Source organism: Ailuropoda melanoleuca, chromosome 2, assembly GCF_002007445.2.
Source record: "Ailuropoda melanoleuca isolate Jingjing chromosome 2, ASM200744v2, whole genome shotgun sequence".
Taxonomy (NCBI): Eukaryota; Metazoa; Chordata; class Mammalia; order Carnivora; family Ursidae; genus Ailuropoda; species Ailuropoda melanoleuca.
In genome coordinates this window covers 176,762,604-176,785,112 of record NC_048219.1, presented here as the reverse complement: position 1 = coordinate 176,785,112, position 22,509 = coordinate 176,762,604, and the positions used below count along the sequence as shown (strand labels likewise).

Sequence of the window (22,509 nt, the reverse complement as noted above, 5' to 3'; positions counted from 1 at the left end):
ACAAGCCAATATTTCTGATGAACACAGATGCAAAAATCCTCAACAAAATATTAGCAAACTGAATCCAACAACACATTAAAAAAATCATCATAATCAAGTGGGATTTATTCCAGGGATACAAGGGTGGTTCAATATTTGCAAATCAATCAATGTGATACATCACAGTAACAAAAGAAAGGACAAAAAAACATGATAATCTCAATAGATGAAGAAAGAGCATTTGACAAAATGCAACATCCATTCATGATAAAAACTCTCAACAAAGTGGGTCTAGAGGAAATACACCTCAACATCATAAAGGCCATATATGAAAAACTCACAGTGAACCTCATACTTAATGGTGAAAAACCGAGCTTCTCCCCTAAGATCAGAAACAAGACAAGGTTGTCCACTCTCATTACTCTTATTCAACATAGTACAGGAAGTTCTGGCCATAGCAATCAGATGAGAACAAGTAATAAAAGTCATTCAAATCGATAAGGAAGAAGTAAATTTTCACTGTTTGTGGATGACATGATAGTACATAAAGAAAATCCTAAAAGACTACTAGAACTGATAAGAGAATTCAGTAAAGTTGCAAGATATAGAAATTAATATGCAGAAATCTGTTATATTTCTATACACTAATAATGAAGTAGCAGAATGAGAAATTAAGGAAATAACTTCACTTAAAGTTGCACTAAATATAATAAAACATGTAGGAATAAATTAACCAAGAAGTTGAAAAACTTATAGTCAGGAAACTATAAAATAGTGATGAAAAAAATTGAAGAAGACACAAACAAATGGAAAGATATCCCACGCTTATGGATTGGATGAAGCAATGTTGTTATAACGTCCATACTAACCAAATCAATCTATAGATTTAATGCAATCCCTATCAAAATACCAGCAGCATTTTTCATAGAAATAGAACAAATAATCTTAAAATGTGTATGAAACCACAAAAGACCCTGAATAACCAATCAGTCTTGAGAAAGAAGAACAAAGATGGAGGTATCACAACCCCAGATTTCAAGATATGCCACAATGCTGTGGTAACCAGAACAGTATGGTTCTGGCACTAAAAGAAACATCAATCAATAGAACAGAATAGAAAGCCAGAAATAAACCCACAATTATGTGGTCAATTAATTTATAACAAAGGAGGCAAGAATATACAATGGGGTAAAGACAGTCTTTTCAACAAAAGGTGATAGGAAACTGTATGGTCACATGTAAAAGAATGAAACTGGACCATATTCTTATACCATACAGTAAAATGAACTCAAAATGGATTAAAGACCAAAAAGTAAGACCTGAAACCATAAAACTTCTAGAAGAAATCATAGGGAATAATTTCTTTGACATTGGCCATAGAAGCATTCTTCTAAATGTATCTCCTCAGGCAAGGGACACGAAAGCAAAACTATACTATTGGGACTACACCAAAATAAAAAGCTTTTGTACAATGAAGGAAACCATCAACAAAACAAAAAGGCTATTTACTGAATGGGAGAGGACATGCAAATGATGTAGCACCCATGAGGGGTTAATAACCAAAATATATAAAGAACTTATACAACTCAACATTGAAAAACAAATAACTTGATTAAAATAGGCAGAGGGCCTGAATAGACATTTTTCCAAAGAAGACACATGAAAGATGCTTGACATCACTCATCATGAGGGAAATGCAAATTAAAACCACAATGAGATGTTACCTCACATCTGTCAGAATGGCTAAAATCAAAAAGTCAAGAAATAACAACTGTTGGCAAGGATATGGAGAAAAAGGAACCCTTGTGCACTGTTGATAGGAATGCAAATTGGTACAGCCAACCTGGCAAACAGTATGACGTTCCTCAACAAGTTAAAAACAGAATTACCATATGATCCAGTAATTATACCTATTGGGTATTTACCCTCCACCCAAAATGAATACACTGATTTGATATGCACCCCTATTTTTATTGCAGCATTATTTATAATAGCAAGATATGAAAGCCTCCCAAGGGTCCATCCTTAGATGAATGGATAAAAAAGAGGTATACATACACAGCAGAATATTACCAGCCATGAAAAAGAATGACCTCTATTTGTGACAACATGGATGGATTTAGAATTATGCTATGTGAAATAAATCAGTCAGAGAAATATCATATGATTTCACTTACATGTGGAATTCAAGAAACAAAACAAATGAATAAACAAAAAAAGAGACAAACAAAGAGACAGATTTTTAAATATAGAAGACAAACTGATAGTTGCCAGAGAGGAGGTGGGTGGCGTGAAGGGGGGTGGATGAAATAGAGGGGATTAAAAAAGAAAAGGTTACTTCTCAAAAAAAAAAAAAAGAAGAAGTTTTCACATATTTAGGATGAACTAACTTTCAAACCAAAGGAAAAAAATGTTAATTTTTAAAATCTAAAAGATTTCAAAATTAGTTACAATTTTTGAGTAGATGAGATAAATTTCTAACTAAATGACAGTGTTTCTGCCTTAAAAATTAGGCAGAAATAAAAAGTTATGGTGAGCAAAGGCAACAGTTGCATTCTTCAGCCTAGATCCTGACTTCAATGAGCAAGGCATCCATATCAAAGATGGGAGATGAAAATGAGGGAAAGATTCCTTTTACTTACAAAAAAAAATCTTACAGAATTTTAGCAGTCCATTACAACAATTGAAGGGAAATAGGAAAGGCTGCCTGGCAGTTGCATCTCCTATGTAATTAGTGGCATAAACATGGAGACATCTACTATCAATGCCCAACTTCTTGTTGCAGTTCATATCGGGTTCCTATAAAAAAACAATACCTTAGCTTTCTATGGTTAGTTATCTAAGTACATGGTTCTCCTCTGGCTTTTTCATTACATTTCCTTTTCTGCCTGAATTTTGGATGATCATCTCAAGCTTGTCTTCTTCATCCTTTATATGATTTACTGGATTGTTTTATTCTTTATAGCTTTTAATGTCACCCCGGGGACAAGTCCAGCTGCCTGAAGGCTGTGGGTCTAATATAGCTACATCTCTATTGAAGGTACTAGGCATTGTCACTCTATTTGTGGTGGTGGTAGAAATTTCAAATGTCATCTATCCACAGCCTTATCCTTGTTTCCAAGCAACAACTATTAAAATGAGGGGATGTTACTAGAGATCTGCTTAGATTTTCTTTACCTTTGCCCTGAGATATCCTACTGTTTTCTTGGGACATAGAGTTGTGAGTTATCCATCATGAAATTCTTTCATTTGTTCCTATATGCACCACATACAGCAGAAATTACCCAATACTGTCTGCAGTGTGGACAGACTCCTTTCCTAATTTCAAGGACTGGTATAGGCTTTTAGTTTTTGCCTATCTTTATAATGCTTTAGTTGTTTCTGTAGTTTATGGGAAGAAAAGATGAAAGGAAAGCATTGGATGTCTTAGTTCACTCAGCCATAGTCTGAGAACTATCGTTCCCAATTCATTTTATGAATCAAGAAAGAAAATCTTATAAAACTCTGGACAATGACCAATTAAAAGGAAAATTACAGAACATTCTGTTATATGCACAGAAATCCCAGTGTTAGTAATGTGTTAATAAAACCATAAACAAGTAGGATTATTCTGGAAAAGCACGAATGGTTAAATGTTAGAAACGTTAGAATGTCAAAAGAGAGATTATATAATCTGCTCAAATGATTCTTAAAAATGGGGAAAACTGAACACTTATGTGATAAATATTATAGTATTCTGAGACTAGAACATTTCCTAATATTGAAGTAAAAATAAATAAATAGACTGGAACAGAATAAGGAGCCTACATATAGACTCGTATATAGTGTATGTAGTTATCTACTAGGTTATAAATAAGATATTTCAAAACACCGGAGAAAGAACTTCATTTGATAAATGATCTTTGGACAATTGGTTAAGTATTTAGAAAATAATAATAAAGATCTACCTAGTGCTATATACAAAAATGAAGTACGTTTGTTGTTAAAAAAATTACAGAAAAAAATAAGTAAATATTTAAATGATATCAGAATAGGGACAGCTTTCTAAACACAAAAATATGGAACAAAACATTAAAGAAAATATGGACATATTTGATTATAGAGAAGAGTAAACACATCTATGCATTAAGGATATAAAAATTTAAAGGCAAATGATACACTGGAAAAAAAATAATTACAGCAAGGTAAGAAGTAATAGTCTTAACGTATGAGTTCTTTCAAATTAATCAGAAATAAAAATCCCGGTAGGAACATGTGCAAAGGACAAAAACAGGCAATTAAAAAGAGAATAAACACAAAACTGCCAAAACATATATAAAAAGAACTTAACTGCACTCAAAATCCAATGTCATTAAGCATTTTTACAATCACCAGCTTATTAAATAGAGATTCCCAGGGAGAACATTCTGGCTTTGCTCTGGTTGCTATACAGCATCTAGGTTATCTTGTCTTGTGCATTTGTCTGTTGTCTGTCTCATGTTGACCATTGGAGAAGAAACTACATCTGAGAATTTTAATAAAACCTGAGATTTCTTAGGAAAACCAAATTCTTCAGAATCTTTGAGTAAATGCAAAAGTCTACAAAATACCGAGGGCTTAAAAAAAGAAGCAGAAGATAGAAAGGGACATGCCAGGACAAATTAGAGCTCATTCATCATGTTTCCCCTGATAATGCTTCTTTTACTCCTGTCGCTTGGTCCTATGATTTTAGGTTGGTGCTGGGGCAAGGCTGAAGGGATGGAATTGGAAGGAGACTGGTGAATTTCTGTGTAGAGCAATTCTGAGTAAACCACTCTTTGACTCATCCTTGGATCAGGCTTTCGCCTGACTCATAGTTTATGGGGAAGTCACAGAGCCAATAAAATTTCCTGAGATGCTGTCTGCCAAACAGTCCTTGCTTAGTCACAACTATGGGGAAAAGGGCTATGGAAGCAAGACCAGAGATATCTCTGGTTGAAATCTTAAGACTGGAAAGTAGTAATCTAACCTTAATGAGAGCACTGAAGAACTCTGTGATGCTTATTATGCAGGCTCCCGACAATAAAATGGACTGCCAAGGGGAAAATGCAGCTCTTTCAATAGTGTAAAAGAAATCAACAAATAAGAAATATACAGGTATCAGAATGATTAAAACCATTCTTAAGCATTAAAAAAGTATATACAAAATGATTTAAGTATCCTCAAGATTTTTTAAACTTAATCTTATGTAAGAAACAATTGCATCATATAGAAAGTTGTGAAAGAGTAACAATTTATGTAGCATTAAGAATGAAACTATATGAAATGTAATTTAATCAGGTGAGATATATAAGAAAAGTATATATACTACTTGAGTATTTAGAAACACAGGCTTTATAATTCCTTTTATCCTTAGTGGCGCATCTTTAGAGTATATATGGTGTGACTAATTTCCGAGGTCATTTTGACCTTTACTTCCTAGCACATAAAGTATTATTCTTCTGTAAAGAAGTTCATAGTTTAATGGATAAGGTGTCAGGGAATAAAAAAATGAGACTAAGCAAGAATACTCTGGTTCTTGGGCTCGCTGTTATAAATAATGCTCTCATTAAAATTCTGCCTCGGAAGAAAGGCAAGTCCATTAGTCTGGGAGCTAATTTTTACTGGCTCCTTAGATGTATGCATATTAAAAATTCAGCTTTTATAATTGCCAGTCATCAACCACGTAGTCATTGCTGTTCTTGGAGTTTTTAATTATTTACTTCATTTGCATAGACACTCCAATTTATGATCAACCATTTAGTTATCAAGGGACAGTTTAGTAATTTTTCTTTTACGTTTTTATTTATCCCTTTTGTATTCCTAGGAAAAGCTCTGAGTCAGACCTTGTACCACCAGTGAATCTTACCAGAAAATTAAAACTACAACCACTTCCGTGAATGCTATGTGGAAACCATGGTTACTGACAGAACTTGGGAAAATTAGGGTTTTATTAGAATGAATAAAGGCCTCATGTCCAGTTAAAATATGGTATTTCTGAGTTCAGCATAATGGTTTATGTGAAAACATCTAATAGCACACTGATGCCAAGAGTACTTATTTTCTGTAATTTCCTTTGAGAGTGGATCTTTTCAGGAAAATAATAACAAAAATGGCATATTGAGCCACTAAAATATAATCATATCTTATTTGTCATCCCAATATTTTCATGATTTCTTGTTAAGAATTTGTGTTGTTTTTTCCATTTCCAATGATAAGATTGGAAGAGTTTGGAAATTAAGTGACCATCTTTATTGTTATAGAAGCCAGTGATGGTTGTGGGAGTAAGTTCTGAACTCTGTCCTTGTACCAGAGGACATATTTGTTATACTGCATGGTTTCTATACAGATTGGATGTTCTCTCATACCTTTACAAAAGAGAAAAAAAATACATAATGGAGACGTACACTCTAATTTGAATTCTATTTAAAAAGGTACACATTATAGTTTCACAGCTTCTGGTCCAAATAATTAGTATCTTTCCAAAATTATTGAAGAATGTTTTATGCTATCTGTTTGTCCCATTGTAGCTAATGTGGGCATTACATTTGGTGGTAATGATGTGAAAGAATGAGAGAAAAAGTAGGGACCCAGGACAAACAAACACAGAAACATCAAAACGGCACTTATTTACAATATTTGACATCACAAAATGTATTTCAACAAAGTACTGGCAAGGTCCGTCTTGAAGAGACTCTGAGGTATTCAAATCCAGACAGATATTTTACTTCTGTATCATTATGATAGCACAGTCATAATTTTATTTTTTTCCAGAAAGAAATGCACATATATACCTTTTTCTTATCTTTGCCCAAGTTTTGAGTGTATTTTATAAATTTACTCAATAGTAGTACCTTCCCTGAATCACCCTTAATCTAGGGAATGTGCACCTTCCATTTTTCATGGGGAGAGGTGTCACAGGTATTTTGGCTGTAATCCTGCTATAGAACTGAGCCTTCCCCAATTCTAATAAAATCTGCCTTATAACATTTGATGCTCACAAAAAGTCCACCATAAAACTAACATTTCTATTGTGTGCCACCCGATGTTTAAAACAATATGCATATTTTCTAAAAGAGCAGAATATTGAAAAGACTTCATTTCCGTCTCCCCCCCAAGAAGCAGCTCAATTACTGAACAAAACCATTGCTTTGTCTGTCATCTGTGTTCTGCTACCGGCTCTGGCAGCAATAAAAGTGATTGATTTGTAATCACTGGTCTTATTGCTCTCCCTCCCTCTGCACTATCTGGAGGCTTTCTTCACAGAGAATGCTGCAAAGTTAATGTGAATGGAGCCAAATAGCACCACCTGGATAGTGGGAATTGATTACGGAGTCTTCCTGTACCACAAGACTTCGTGCCATTGTATCCAAAGCTCCTGGTGTGCAATCTATGGAAAACCCCCAGAGAGCTGAGTAGGTGAAGGACAACAGTGTAACAAAGGATGACAGTTCTGAAAATTACAAAATCACTCCTTCCCAATGCAGACAAACTTAGTACCTGAAAATAATTTTTCCCTGAAAACTTGACATCAAAGAATAATTTTGATTTATTTTCCTTTCTGCTTTTCTATTTCTCATTTTCAATAAGACATCCATCTAAATTCACCCAGTTATCCATACGGGTTTTATCATGTTCCACTTCTATAATATAGAGATTATGCTTTCTCCCTTGTGCTATCCTTAGTCTGCATATTTAAAAAATATTTTATGGCAGTTTTTGAGTTTATTCGATATTTCAGTAAGCAGCAAATATTTACTGTGGTGGATTTTTTTTTTCTGTAAATATTGCCCTGTTCTAGGCACTGAATAAAAAAAAAAAAAAACTTAACCCATTGTATATGGGTTAAGTTTCACAAAGAATTCAAGCTCAATAAGGAAATACATGATGAGAACTTACATGAAAATAGAGATAGAGAATAGATAGGCAGTAAATAGAGGCATGAATGAAGTTTGATGCAATACTTAATTATAAGTTGGGAGTGAAATAGGGGAGACAAGAACAAGCATCATAAAAGAGGTGGCATTTTTTTCTAAGTCTTGATGCTTGAGGAGGATTTTGAATGACATAGGGAGAATCATGATGTTTTAGAAACAGGAGTTAGTGTGAGATGGTGCTTGGCTATTTGGGGCAGTCATAAGGAACTCTTTAGGATTGTAATTCAGGTGTATTAGAGGGTTGTGTGAAGGTGAGCCAGGAAAGGTGGCTGGGGCAAAATTTTGGGAACTTTTAACTTCATGAGGAAGTTTTAGACCTTAGATTTGTAGATGACATGGAATTAACAAGATTTAAGAACAGATCCACATTCTAGGAAGTTAAATATGGTGACCATAGGAAGGGAAGATAAGTAAAGTGGACTTCCAAAACAAGGATACTATTTTGAAGGTTATTTCATCAGTTCTAGCAACAAATGATGATCTGCACTAGTAAAGGGTAGAAAGAATGAAAAGATGAGATGAACTTGAGAATCATTATATACATGGAAACCAACGTGACAAGATATTTTGAAAATGGTTGACAAAGTTTAGAGGGAGGAGAGGGTCAAACAGAAAATGAAGCGTTTATCAGTTTTCTTGACTAGGCCAGAGTGATGATTCAAAGGCTAAGACAAAGTCTCCTGATTTAATGGAGAAAAATAAGTGATTCATTATATCTGGCCTTCAGAGAGTGTTTCATATTTTAACAAGGCCCTTAAATATTTCAAGATGTATAATATTATCAAAGAAAATATCATGTGATCTCCCATTCTTTAAAGAATCAGTAGAGCTGCTGTATTATTATCTACTTGAAGCATTCAAAAATACATCTCTATGCGCTGACACCTCAGACAGGCATATTGTAGAATATCCCAGCACTTTCCAGCTTTCTCTTTTTCTGTTGTTTCTATGTGCCTTCAGTCAAGTGAATTTTAATTAGCTTTATTGTCTATTCCATTCTCAAATGCTAACAATTCTCCATGCCACTTGCTTCTGCCCTTTCCTCTTTATAAGGTTTTATTTTTTTCCTTTACTGTAAAGATTTAAATGTTACAATAGACAAAAACTTTCCTGATTTCATTCACTTAAAATTATTTATTGTGTACCAACTATTTTCCAGCTGTTGATCTAAGTGCTGTGATAAGACATATGTGATACAATGGCACATGTCATTCATTTTATGTAACTGACTTACCATAGATTTTAGGTCAAAATCCCTTTGTAATGTTAGGACTACTTTTAAGGATAATCAAAAGTAACTGGTTTAACTATGGTAAATATGTTAGTGACATAGTGCTTAAGAACATGATTTTGGAGTAAAACAAGTATGTAAGTGCTGATTCTAATCTTACTAGCTGTGTGGACATGGACAAGTTACCTTAACTCTTTAAATGTCAACTTTCTCATCTGTAAACATCAGGATAATATTGGTACCACAAACTTATAGGCTTATTGTAAGAATCACTTGGGATAAATATTTAAAGCTCTTAGCATAGTGGCAATTCTAGGTACTATAAGAAAACTATTAAATTTTCATTTTTCAAATGAAAAACTGAGTTAAAAGTGTGCACCTTCTAAAGTAATAAAATAAAAAGTGCATTAAATAGTCCTTCTTTTCTTTAGGGCATATTTTCCTTTTAATTCAAGCCATAGTTATTACTTGTACAAAACACAAATCAGTTGTATTACTGCGCAGAGTATTTAAACATCTTCAGTGAATTTACAGAATTCTGTTTAATAGCAGTTACAGGCTAGAAAATTGCCAGGGGGCCCATTAAGACTAATTCAAATCATTATATCAAATGGACAGCTGAAATTTTTTCATTTGTTTATATCTGGTTTCTGTAATTCAGTTAGTAGGTCAGCTTACAATTTAATTGCAAAGACTGTGAACTGAAGAACGGTTTATCAAATAACTTTCAGGAATTAAAATGATGAAATCCAGATGGTCCTATATATACAGTCAAGAAGATGGCAGAATAATACATAAATTGCTGAGGTCTCAGAATATTTCTGCAGAAATACCTATAGGGTTATGCAATATTGACCTCTGAGAAATCTTTAGCACCCTAAATGAGTTAATTTTCAGAGCGAGGTAATAAGTGCTCATAATATTTTATAGCTATTGCCGGTCTTTAAACTTACACTAATGTTATATGATAACTTATATAGAGCTACACTTATATCTATAGACCTATATTTTGAAACATCAAATGATATGTGTTTATCAGTTCTTTCACATGCTGTTTTTTTTCTTTTACCAATATATCTTGAATATTCCTCTTAAAGTTAATACACATGACTCCACATTACTAAATGACTACATAGTATTCCACTGCATTTATTCTTTTCATTCACATAACAAGTAACTTATTGAGCAACTACTACTTATTAGGCATTATTTGAGAAACTAGGGATACATAAATGAACAAAGCAATCCAAAATTCATTCCTCCACTCATGGGGGAGAATCCAGTGGGGAGAGATAGATAATAAACATAATAAATAAGTAATTTATATATTAGTAAAAGGTGACAAATGCTATTTTAAAATTAGAGCAGGTAAGAGAAATAGGAAACCCAAGAATGAGTGAGATAGTAGGTGTCTTAAATACAGAGGTCTGGCATGGCCTCATTGAGATGGTGACATGTGAAAAAGGACTAGAAAGAGAGAACGAGCCATATACATATTTACAGGAGGTGGTTTCAGAAAAAGAAAAAAAAAAGCTGATACGAAGGCTATGAGGCAAATATATGACTGGCATATTCTAGAAACATAAAAGAAACCAGTGTGGCTAGAGAGGAACCAGCTAGAACCGTGCTGTCCAATATGGTACCCACTAATCACATGTGTCTCCTGAGCTAATGCAATTTGATATGTATTGTAAACTATCAAAAAAATCTCATTAAAAATATTTATATTATGTGTTGAAATGATAATATATGTGATATAATGGGTTAAATACAATATGCTATGAAATCAATTTCGCCTGTTTTTGACTTTTTAATGTGCTACTAACAACTTGAAAATTGTCCATGTGACTCACATTACATTGCGACTGGACAGTGCTGAGCTAGAGGAATGGTAAGAGTTGTACTCAGAGAGGGGGAAAGGGTAGATCATGCAGGTAGATATTGGCTTCCATTTTATAAAATGAAGAGCCTTTGGTGAAGTTGGCCACAGGAGTAACTGCTTAGACTTATGTTTTGCAGGAGTCACTCTGGTGGCCATGTTCAGAATAAACTTTAAGGGAATAGGGACTGAAACAATAACAATGGTTAGAAGGCTATTACGACAATAGGAGAGGTGGTACCAACAATATTTTGTGATGAACTGGATGTGGAATCAGAGGAACAGAGAAGTAAAACAACAACAACAACTTCAAGGTTCTAGGTCTGACCATCTGGAAAGATGGTTTTACCATCAGCTGATACAGGCAATATGGTGGGAAACACAGATTTGAGGAAGTGGTATTAAAGATCAGGAGTTCCTCTCCTGCTGCCCCTCCCCCTGCTCCTTCTCTCTCTTTCTCTCTCTCTTTCTCACACTCACTCTGTCTCTCAACTAAATAAATCAAATCTTTAAAAAAATAAATATATATATTCCTGTCACTTGAATAAAACCTCAGAATGGAACAGTTGGATAATATGGTAGGTAAAAGTTTATCTTAAGAAACTGCCAAACTGTTTTCCAAAGAGATTTTTCTGTAACTGATTTCTAATTCAATTACAGTGTTGTCAGAGAATATAGTTTGTATGAACTGAATCCATTTAAAGTTTTTGAGACTTGTTTTAAGGCCCAGGATATGGTCTCTCTTTGTAAATAATTGACTGGGCTTTGAAAATAATGTGTATTCTGTTTTTAGGTAGAATGTTCTATAAATGTCAATTCAGTCATTTTGGGGGAAAAAACTGCTAAGTCAACTGTATTCTTGCTGATTTTCTCTCTGTTTTATCAACTATTGAAATAGGGATATTGAAATATCTGACTATATTTATGGGTTTGTCTATTTTTACTTGCAGTTCTATCAGTTTTTGCTTTAAGATTTTGAAGTTTTTTTTAATCAGGTGCAAATATTTGGAGTTGTTATGTCCTTTGGATTAATTGACCTCTTTATCACTGGGAAATAACTTTTTTTCCTTAATAATATTATTTTCTGTAAAATCTACTTGGTATTGATGAATAACTCCAGCTTCCACTGAGTTATCTTCAAATTGTATTTCTTTTTCATTCTTACTTTTAACAGATTTGTGCCTTTGTATTTAAATTGGGGTTTAGGGAGACAGGATAGAGTTGGGTTTTGATTTCTATACAATCTGACAATTACTGCTTTTTAATAGGAGTGCTTAAACTCTACATGAAATAAAATTGTTGATATGGTTACTTTATATCTGTCATCTTGCTATTTGTTTTCTACTTATCCAATCTATGCTTGGTTCAGATTTTCCTCCTTTTCGTTCTTCATTTAGATTAGGTAGAGTTTATGCTTTCATTTTATCTACTTTATTGTTCTATTAGCTGTAACTGTTTCTTTTTAATTCTAGAGGTTGCTTTGGGGTATATACTGTACATCTTTCCACAATAACCATCTACCGATATTATACACTTCCCACATACTTTAAGAACTTTATAGAAGTATACTTGCATTTCTCTCCTCACCTCTCTGCTACTGTTGTCATACATGGAGTTTAAACTCATGTCCTAAGCCTCACAATACAGTCATTGTTTTTGTTTAAATAGTCAATTATCCTTTAAAGATTTTTTTGAGGTTAAAAAAAATTATTCATCTATGCAGTTACCCTCCCCATTGTTTCTCATTCTTTTGCATAAATCCATATTTGGGTCTGGTATTATTTTCCTTCTGTCAGAAGAACTTTTGTTANCCAGAGAACTTTTGTTAACATTTTTTTTTAAGTGCAGCTCTCTCGTAATATATTCTATCAGCTTCTGTACGTCTAAAAACAACTTTTTTTTTTTTAAGATATTTGCACTGGATACAAATTCAATAGTGGCAGAGTTTTGCTTCAGTGCTTTAAGATACTGACCCGTTGTCATCCACATAGTTTTATACTAGAAATACTCTGTAATACATATTTTTATTCCTCCGAACATAGCATATCTTTTCGCCCCCTCTCCCTGTTGCTGTTAATATTTTCATTTATAATTGGTTTTAAGAAATTTGAGTATAATGCATGTATAATTTTTGTTTCGTAAGCTTGGAGTTCATTACGTTTTTTCCTTCTGTGTGTTTGTCATTTTCAGAAAACCTTGAAATTTTTTTCTTTATTTTTTTTTCTATCCCAACTTCTTTTTTTTTTTAAAGATTTTATTTATTTATTCGACAGAGATAGAGACAGCCAGCGAGAGAGGGAANTCAGAAGAACTTTTGTTAACATTTTTTTTTTAAAGATTTTATTTATGTATTCGACAGAGAGACAGCAGCGAGAGAGGAAACACAAGCAGGGGGAGTGGGAGAGGAAGAAGCAGGCTCATAGCAGAGGAGCCTGATGTGGGGCTCGATCCCGTAACACCGGGATCACGCCCTGAGCCGAAGGCAGACGCTTAACCGCTGTGCCACCCAGGCGCCCCCCAACTTCTTTCAAGAACTCCAGTCACACATATAATCTCACACCTGTCAGAATGGCTAACATCAACAATACAAGAAACAACAGGTGCTGGTGAGGATGCAGAGAAAGGGGAACTCTCTTGCATTGTTGGTGGCAGTGCAAACTGGTACAGCCACTCTGGAAAACAGTATGAAGATTCCTCAAAACATTAAACATAGAAGTACCCTGCAATTTAGCAATTACACCACTAGGTATTTAACCAAAGGATACAAAAATACAGATTCAAAGGGGTACATGCAGCCTGATGTTTATAGCAGCATTATGCATTATCTACAATAGCCAAATTGTGGAAACAGCGCAAGTGTCCACTGACTGATGAATGGATAANGGAGGAGCCTGATACGGGGCTCGATCCCATAATGCCGGGATCACGCCCTGAGCTGAAGGCAGACGCTTAACCGCTGTGCCACCCAGGCGCCCCCCCAACTTCTTTCAAGAACTCCAGTCACACATATAATCTCACACCTGTCAGAATGGCTAACATCAACAATACAAGAAACAACAGGTGCTGGTGAGGATGCAGAGAAAGGGGAACTCTCTTGCATTGTTGGTGGCAGTGCAAACTGGTACAGCCACTCTGGAAAACAGTATGAAGATTCCTCAAAACATTAAACATAGAAGTACCCTGCAATTTAGCAATTACACCACTAGGTATTTAACCAAAGGATACAAAAATACAGATTCAAAGGGGTACATGCAGCCTGATGTTTATAGCAGCATTATGCATTATCTACAATAGCCAAATTGTGGAAACAGCGCAAGTGTCCACTGACTGATGAATGGATAAGGAAGACATGGTATATATGTACACACACACACACACACACGGAATATCACTCAGCCATAAAAAGAATGAAATCTTGCCATGTGCAATGACACGGATGGAGCTATGGAGTATTATGCTAAACGAAGTCAGTCAGTCAGAGAAAGACAAATACCATATAATCTCACTCATACGTGGAATTTAAGAAACAGAACAAACAAGAAAAGGAAAAAATAAAAAGAGAGCGACAAACCAAGAAAGGGACTCTTTAAATATAGAGAACAAACTGCTGGTTACCAGAAGGGAGGCGGGCAGGGGAACGGGTGAAATAGGTGATGGGATTAAGGGGTGCACTTGCTGTGAGAAGCACCAGGTGTTGCATGAAGTGTTGAGTCACTATATTGTACACCTAGAACTGACATTGCACCATATGCTAACTAACTGGAACTTAAATAAAAACTTCAAAAAATTAGCTTTCAAGTCACAAGAAGAAAAAAAAAAAAAAATCCAGTTACACATATAGTAAGGCACTCAAAATTGTCCCAGAGCTCAGTGAGACTCTTCATAATTTTTATAATTCCTTTTCCTGGGCATTTTATTTAGAGTTCCTATTGCTATGTCTCTTTTCTTCTATAATGTCTCTTTTGCCATTAATCTCATCCAGTGTACATTTTATTTTGGGCACTATAATTTTCACCTATAGAATTTTTATATGTCTTTTTTTATGGTATGCTTCTCTGTGTCTTATTGAATATATGGAATGTGGTCATAACTTTTAATTAGATCAAATGTTCTTAGGCTGTAATTCTAGTATTTGTGACAATTCTGATAGATGACAATTGATTATGTCCCTCCCCACCCCCCAATTTTAGGTAGTGTTTTCCTGCTACTTTTAATGCCTGGTAATCCTTAATTGAGTAAAAAAAAAAATGAGAACTTTACACTTTTTTTTTTAAATATTTTATTTATTTATTTGACAGGGATAGAGACAGCCAGCGAGAGAGGGAACACAAGCANATATTTGTGACAATTCTGATAGATGACAATTGATTATGTCCCTCCCCACCCCCCAATTTTAGGTAGTGTTTTCCTGCTACTTTTAATGCCTGGTAATCCTTAATTGAGTAAAAAAAAAAATGAGAACTTTACACTTTTTTTTTTAAGATTTTATTTATTTATTTGACAGGGATAGAGACAGCCAGCGAGAGAGGGAACACAAGCAGGGGGAGTGGGAGAGGAAGAAGCAGGCTCATAGCGGAAGAGCCTGACGTGGGGCTCGATCCCACAACGCCGGGATCACTCCCTGAGCAGAAGGCAGACGCTTAACCGCTGTGCCACCCAGGCGCCCTGAGAACTTTACACTTTTGAGTGCTGGATTCTTCCTATTCCCATTAATACATTTATGCATTTTTTTCTGGGATGCAGTGAAATTACTTGTGAATAGCTTCACCATTTTGGGTCTTGCTTTCATAATTTGTTAGATGGGTCCAGAGAAGTCCTCACTCTAGGGCTGCTCATTCCCTACTGCTAAGATAATTCCTGAGTACTGTAAAATACTGAGTGTGATGGCTAGCTTTATGTGTCTACTTGGCTGGTACCCAATTTTTGGTCAAAGATCAGTGTAGATGTTTCTGTGAACATATTTTTATGTGTTCAACACTTAAATCAGTATACTTTGATTAAAGAAGACTACACTCTATAATGTGGGTAGGACTTATACACTCAGTTGAAGGCCTAAAAAGAAAAAGACTGAATTCAGGTTCCTGAGAAGGAGGAAACTCTGCTTCCAGACCACTTTTGGACTCAAGCTACAACTCTTCTCTGATCTCCAGCCTGCCAGCTTCTCTGAAGATTTTGCATTTCCTAATTCATCCCCTGCCCGCCCCCCACCCCAGTTTTTCTGTACNGCCACGGTACCCAATTTTTGGTCAAAGATCAGTGTAGACGTTTCTGTGAACATATTTTTATGTGTTCAACACTTAAATCAGTATACTTTGATTAAAGAAGACTACACTCTATAATGTGGGTAGGACTTATACACTCAGTTGAAGGCCTAAAAAGAAAAAGACTGAATTCAGGTTCCTGAGAAGGAGGAAACTCTGCTTCCAGACCACTTTTGGACTCAAGCTACAACTCTTCTCTGATCTCCAGCCTGCCAGCTTCTCTGAAGATTTTGCATTTCCTAATTCATCCCCTGCCCGCCCCCCACCCCAGTTTTTCTGTACATATTCTATTGGTTCTGTTTCTCTGGAGAACTCTAATATACTGAGTAATATACAAAGACCTTCCTGAGTACTCAACCCAATGCCCCACGCATTGTGCTTTTTCCAATCTGGCTGGAATAGGCGCAATTCCCAATAACGTATGAGCTTTAGAAACTGCTTCCTCTAACCTTGGCATATGGTTCTTTCCCCAGATTCAGGCACTTTCCTCACACATGTGCACTGATCAGTACTCTGCTAAATGCTCATGGGGAAACCTTTGAAGTTCTCCGTGCAGCACTCATGTCTCCAGTACTCTGTCCTTTTTTTTTTTTTTTAAGATTTTATTTATTTATTTGACAGAGACAGAGACAGCCAGCGAGAGAGGGAACACAAGCAGGGGGAGTGGGAGAGGAAGAAGTAGGCTCCCAGCACAGCAGGGAATATATGAGCAGGGAATAAATTACCCTGGGATCGTGCCCTGAGCCGAAGGCAGACACTTAATGACTGAGCCACCCAGGCTCCCCTCCAGTACTCTGTCCTGGAAACTCTAGCCACCTTATTTTCCCTGGACTTTCAACTTCTTCTCAAGTCAGGGAGTCTGTCATGTGCCATTGGTTAAAAACTCTCCGGAGGAAGTAAGCTGAGGCACTCCTCATGGGGCTTCTGTCATTTGTTTCCTGTCACTCTGGTAACACAGTTCTTTTTTTTTTTTTTAAAGATTTTATTTATTCATTCGTCAGAGACAGAGAGCGCACGAGAGGGAGGGAGAAGCAGGTCCCCCACTGAGCAAGGAGCTCTACATGGGACTCGATCTCAGGACTCTGAATCATGACCTGAGTGAAGGCAGAAGCTTAACCAACTGAGCCACCCAGGCATCCCAGGTATCACGGTTCTTTAGTGCCTGATATCCAGGGTCTTGAAAACCAATACATCTGCCATGTATTCCTTCACCTATATCACACTTCAATTGTCATAGTTTAACAGTATATTTTATTTGGGGAAAGAATTTTCTGCCTTTCTCATATGTAGTATATCAGATATTGAGATTTACTTTGTATTCTATCACTCTCTCTGACTATACCTACCCCTCAAAAAAGAAATCCCGTTGGAATTTTGAACAGTTGTTCTAATTTCATTTAAAAAAAAAGACAAAACAAAACATTTGGGAAACTGACCTCTTTATAATGCTAAATATTCCAGTCCAATACAAAGAAAATCTTTGCATTTACACAAGTCTTTTTATCACAGTAACATTTTATAGTTTTATTATTATAAGTATTATACATTGCTTACTAATTTTGTTTTATGGTTTTACTGCTACTGTTTGTTTTCTATTTGATATTTGGACATGTATTAACCCATCATCTTATTGATTCTCTTACTATTTTCAAAAATTATTTCAGTTTATTCTCTTGGGTTTTGGAGGTAAACAATCATATTTTCCACAATTAACAATATTTTTGTCTCTTTCTTTTCAAATAAGAAACATGAATTTAAGCTCTATTCTCTGGTTCCTTATCCTTCCTAACTCCCTAGAGTAATCAAGAAGCTAAGGCATGCAAGTGTACACACACTTGTAGTAACTGCATTTTGTGCAAAAAAATTCAATATATTTTGGTTAACTGCACATGCATAGAGGATGTAGGATTTTTTCCATTTTGTATGTAAGGATATTATTGTCATGTTCTTTCAGTTATTAAAAGAGAAATTACACAAATACTGTAGAGGAGGTGTTAAGAGCCAAAGCTTCCTGTCTTTACTTGCCACTCTGCTCCATTTAATAGATGAAAATTACTAGACATAAGTATAGTAATTATCTAAACACCAACCAGGGATCATATCATTGAACTGATTATTTTAAATTACTGTTGACAGAATCCACTCCAACAAAACAAAACAATAGTGCTTCATTTCATACTGAAATTTTCCAATTTATTGATATTTCTCTAATAAAACATGTCTTTCATAAATTATTACATGGATTTTTTTGGCAATTTCTCATACAAAGTTTTTATTTTTAATTTTTTTTAAAGATTTTATTTATTTATTTGAGAGAGCAGTGGGGAGGAGAAGAGGGAGAGAACCAGGCTCTCCCTGCTGAGCAGGAAGCCTGATGTGGGGCTTGAACCCAGGACCTGGAGTTCATGAGACACTTAACCCACTGAGTCACCCTGGCATCCTTCATTCAAAGGTTTTTACAATTTTATGTGGGATAGACCAAGAAACATGCTCGAAAATAAGGACGTGTGGTTAGAAGGCATTTATTAAGTTGCTTCATTAGTAAGCAAAAGATTAAAAAAAAAATGAAGACAATATCTTTCTGTTGCTGGCAGCTACTATTGGCACTCAGCCACCCATACCCTAATTTTGTAATTTTTATGCCTCTGTGCTAGGCAGATGTTTATCTAAATCATTTAAATCTCTGTCTTCTGCATTTTAGACACATTTAGTAATAAGAGATGTTCCCTGTGTAACAGCATAGATTAAAAGTTAATTAAAAAGAAGTTAAAGAAGGAGAAAAGTAATTACTTTTCCATAGGCATTTGTTTCATTTTTGGCAGGTTAGAATTGAGGAAGTGGAATAAAAGTCTTGAGAATCAGAAATATTTTTANCCATTGAAAATAGAAATCACTGATATATAATTAGAAATTCCATAGGAATTCAAACATAGTATAGTACAAGAGGAATTTGGGGAGTTTTTCCTAGAACTTTAAAAATACATAAACTCTAGTGAAAAAATAAATGTAATGAAGAGATTTTACATACCTAATTTTATGGTACTATGATTCAATGGGGAAAAAATCCTGCTAAATGGTTGTAGACTTTAGGTTTCCCATATGTGCTCTGTCACTCTACTGCTGTGAACATCTCTTTAACCTTTAAAAATCCCTAGAGCTATTTCATACAGTGGTATTGTTACAGCAAAGGAATTAGTATATGCATATTATGGATCTCAGAAAATCTCTAGATTAGGACAAATTATTTTCAGCCTTCCCCAATAGAGCACTGCTAATTGCCATATATTTATATTAAATTCTTCATGATAATAAACACAGTAATTATAACTACAAAATTACTGCCATTAAAAACCATTTTAATCACCTTAAATTTGCAACAACAAAAAAATCTCTTTGGACTAAAATAATATATGTAGCTATATAAGCAAAGAGGAACACAAATATATCCTGATTTACAGACATAGATTCTTTGTGAGGAGTCCAAGGCCACTGCTCGTCAAAGCAAGCCATGTTCAGCAAAAAGTTGACAGAAATAGTAAGCCGGATATTCTCATTTCCACGGGTTTGGTTAGTAATTAATAAATCAATAATAGGGTCCATTAGACCTCAAAAATATGTTACACTTTGCAAAGGAAACATTATTCTCATGTTTTCTCTTTTATGTTCTTATATGCTCTATGAAACACTTGAAAAGCTTCTGATAGGAGCAATTGTATAAATAAATCCTTGAATCAAGGATTTCCTATGGATTTTTTAATTATCAGTTTGTATTTAGCAATAAAGAGATAAAGGGTTTTAGAAAAAGAAAAAAAAAGAGGAGAGAAGAAGCTATTTCATTGATTCATTATTAACCTTTGAGTCCTACTTAACACTTCACTCAAAACTAAAACATTTATCTCTGTCACTAGGGACATGTATTAATGCAACTCAAAATTTGAAAAAGAGTTTTAAGCTTCATGTAAGTATACAGGGTGGGATGATGGAAACAACATAAGCTTTGGCATCAACAGATAGGAATTCTCTACTTGCCATTTCCTGACTATGTGAGTCTGGTCATGTGACTTCTTTGGGCTTCTGGTTCAACACTTGTATTATTGTGATCATTGCATGACCAAACCTGAGTCAGCCTGGACCTTGTCTCCTGATCATCCGTGTACAATATTGCATTCATCATTAGGGTGTGTGGCTGGCGCCCTAAGTCAGTTTTATAGGAATGAATTATTTGAAAATGAGCTGGTGGTCCCCAGGGGGCAAGGTTTTTCTTAAGGGGAAATCAAAGGCAGTGTGACCGCAGAGAGGTCATACTTCTAGAGGGCCAACCCACTCCTGGTTCAGAAGGTCTGACATGCAGTAAGTACTAAACACATTCATACCCAGCCTCATCCACAGCACATCTTTGCTTTCAGGCAGCATTAATCAAAGACATTTTTGGTCAGTTCTTAATTATAACTGAAGAATAACATAGTGTAAAGCCCTGACAATTGTTTTGTTGTTGTTTTGTTGTTGTTGCTTTGTTTTGTTTTGTAATTCAAGTGCTGACTTGAGCTTTGATTGATGAGGAATCCATTTCAAGGAAGCATTCACTTTAAAGACAAAGGAACACATTGCCAGCCACCNTCATCCACAGCACATCTTTGCTTTCAGGCAGCATTAATCAAAGACATTTTTGGTCAGTTCTTAATTATAACTAAAGAATAACATAGTGTAAAGCCCTGACAATTGTTTTGTTGTTGTTTTGTTGTTGTTGTTTTGTTTTGTTTTGTAATTCAAGTGCCGACTAGAGCTTTGAATGATGAGGAATCCATTTCAAGGAAGCATTCACTTTAAAGACAAAGGAACACATTGCCAGCCACCCAACTAGATAAAAACCAGGCCACCTCCTTATACTGAGGGTCCTTTGTTTTAGAGGTGCTGGTTGATTTCCATAACTGACCCTTCGGATCACTTCCCTTTTCTCTTTCTGTGCTTTAAATTCCTATTTTTCTGTTTTAAATTCACCAATAAACAGAGAGCTGGAAAGAGCCTGAAAACTCCAGATACCACCCTTGACTCTGATAAAAGCAGAACCCCCCAGCAGGTAGTGCTCTTTTGCTCTATGTGCCACCTCGTTATGTGGCCTCATGTATACAGTGCAATTTCCAGGTCTTGTAAGTAGTAAACCTTTATTTTTTCAGAGTTTTCTGATGGTTGTTGCTAAAAGGAGTCTTGCAATCACATTAAGGACCATAACAGCTGGTCCAACCACAACACTGGTTATTGATAGGCTGAGACCAGCACAAAACAAATACCTAGTTTTCATTTTCCTTTGTTATGGTCTAGTTAAGAAGATTTAATATGAATTGCAAATTCCTCCTGGTATAAATTAAAATTAAATTTAATTTTAGCTTAAATGGAACTAAATTTGAAACCCTGATTCAATTGGAATAGCTGTCTTCCATATTTTATGCAGTATCCCTACCCATGCTTGCATTATATCTGCCCTTAGTCTTTTTCCTTCAGGTAAAATGATCTTGTTTTCTTTCACTTTTCTTCAGAAGCTCTGGCTTTCATGTCTTAAACCATTTTTTCCATTCATTGGAACTCTGGAACATTGGGTTGCAGTCTCAAACAGGAAAAGGAGTTAAAGCCTATGCGATGTTGACTGTGAGAAGATTTTCTTGTCATTTTCACAAAAGTGGCTTTCGGTTTTCCCTTGTTTGTCTTTCTGCAGCACACATTGACTTTATGGCTAGAGTATGAAAGAAATTGTATAGAAAATCAACTAGGTTATAAAGTTTTCCCTTTTTATTCCCTTTTCAGTTAATCTTGTTTATTGTTTTAAATGTAATTCTGCTATACAGAGCAAGCAGAGGGGAAGTATGCGAAAAAAGATCAGTTTTACTTGGAGACTGAATATCAACAGACACAGGTGGAACCAAATTGATGGAGCAGAAGGCTAGCTGAGGACAGGCGGGAGCTGACACCCCACAACCACCCCCCCAAGGGAAATGTGTGACATTCCTCAGGCACTCCTGGCTGCCCTAAAGGAAAAACAAATAGTTAATTTATAGAGATTACAATCCTGCAAGATTGAGCCTCCCTCAGTTTACAAAAGTCTTAGCAATTTACAAGAACAAAGCATTTCTATCAATAAGGTAGCTTCCAGAAGGAAATGTAGATACAATTAAATATCCTTATATCTGAAGCCCATTGACAGATACTTGAAGTGGGCAAAGTGTAATGTTC

The 22,509-nt window shown here is 35.3% G+C and overlaps 1 protein-coding gene and 1 pseudogene across 1 annotated transcript in view; one reads left to right on the top strand and one right to left on the bottom strand.

Moving 5' to 3' along the window:
- SPAG16 (sperm associated antigen 16) overlaps nucleotides 1–22,509 on the bottom strand; it is a 964,037-nt gene that overhangs the window by 326,024 nt on the left and 615,504 nt on the right. The gene's annotated exons all lie outside the window — the stretch shown is intronic.
- Nucleotides 4,890–22,509, top strand: part of LOC100469099 — a 34,986-nt pseudogene continuing 17,366 nt past the window's right edge.